Genomic DNA, 1563 nt, shown 5'->3' with positions numbered 1-1563 from the left:
GTTTTCATCCTTGCCGTCAAGTACTAGTTGCTTTGAACTAGTAGTGGGAGTTCTTCTTAAATCCCCAAATGTCTCCTCTGAAAAGAAGTGTTCTGGGTGGGGATGCACTTGTAATGTTAGCACCTTGCTTGTAGAAGAACTTTGGTTTCAGCTTCCAGAGAGATCTTGCAGGGCAGGCCGATAAGATCGGTGACTTAGGGAAGAGTAACAAGTGGCTGGAAGAAGCATTCTCTCCCAACATCAGAGAACGCTGGGGGCTGGGCACAGTAGCTCACGTCTTTAATCCCAGCACTTGGGAGGCTGAGGTGGGTGGATTGCCTGAGCTCACAGGTTCAAGACCAGCCTGAGTCAGAGCAAGACCCCATCTCTGAAAAATAGCCAGGCATTGTGGTGCAAGCCTGTAGTCTCAGTTACTTAGGAGGTTGGGGCAGGAGAACAGCTCGAGCCCAAGAGTTTGAGGTTGGTATGAGCTGTGATGCCATGGCACTCTACTGAGGGCAACAAAGTGAGAATCTGTCTCAAAAAAAGAAAGAAAGAAAGAAAGAAAACGTTGGGGTTTTAGCAGATTAAAAATAAAGTCAACAAAACCCAACACTACTCAGTGCCAGGTGAATTAATAACAACCCAGTGGTAGAAAGCTAATTTATCAACAATTTAATTGAAACTATGTATTGGCTGAAAAATAGCAGCCTTTCCAAGCAGCAGTTTTCATGCAGCAAGTTTGCTGCCACAAAGGTGTGTGACTTTTCATACACCATCATTTACCAGAATGGGGAGAATTTATGTAATAATTCTAATTCTTAGGTAAAACCCTGTGATGATTTTATAGACTTTATAACACCTTCTTTTCTATTTTGTATTTATGATGCCAAATCCATTTTAGTGGGTTACTCTTTCTTAATAAGCTTTTAAATTTTGTCTCTGGCTCTAAGTGAACTGACCAGAGGTATCTGAGTCCAAAGTGAACGTTTCTAGTTTTGGTTGTTGTATTGTGATAACACCTGTGCACCTTAAGGCAGTTTTGATATTTTACTGCATTCTGAGTAGTTTTTTTTTTTTCTTGAGACAGAGTCTCACTATGTCACCCTAGGTAAAGTGCCAGGATGTCACAGCTCACAGCAATGTCAAACTATTGGGCTTAAGTGATTCTCTTGCCTCAGCCTCCCAAGTAGCTGGGATACAGGTGCCTGCCACAATGCTGGCTATTTTTTGTTGCAGTTGTTTAGCTGGCCCGGGCCGGGTTTGAACCCGCCACCTTCGGTGCATGTGGCTGGCGCCATAACCACTGTACTTAGTAAGGGCACAGAGCCTCATTCAGAGTAGTTTTAATAGTCCCTTTTTCTTCGTTTAATATTTCTTTAGCAAGTGATGTTCTCTTTTCATCACTTTCCAATTGTTCATTTTTCTTAGCTTCTTCAGAAGAAAGGTGAGACAGTTATAGGGGACGACTTTGGTGTTGATATTTCTGCAAAGTATATTAATGTAACTACATGAGAATCACATTTTATTTGCTAATTGTTTGGGGGCATAATTGTACCATGGACCATATTTGCAGAAATAGGT

Source organism: Otolemur garnettii, unplaced genomic scaffold, assembly GCF_000181295.1.
Source record: "Otolemur garnettii isolate 467f Iridium unplaced genomic scaffold, OtoGar3 scaffold00191, whole genome shotgun sequence".
NCBI classification, from domain to species: Eukaryota; Metazoa; Chordata; class Mammalia; order Primates; family Galagidae; genus Otolemur; species Otolemur garnettii.
This window is presented reverse-complemented; position numbering follows the sequence as displayed.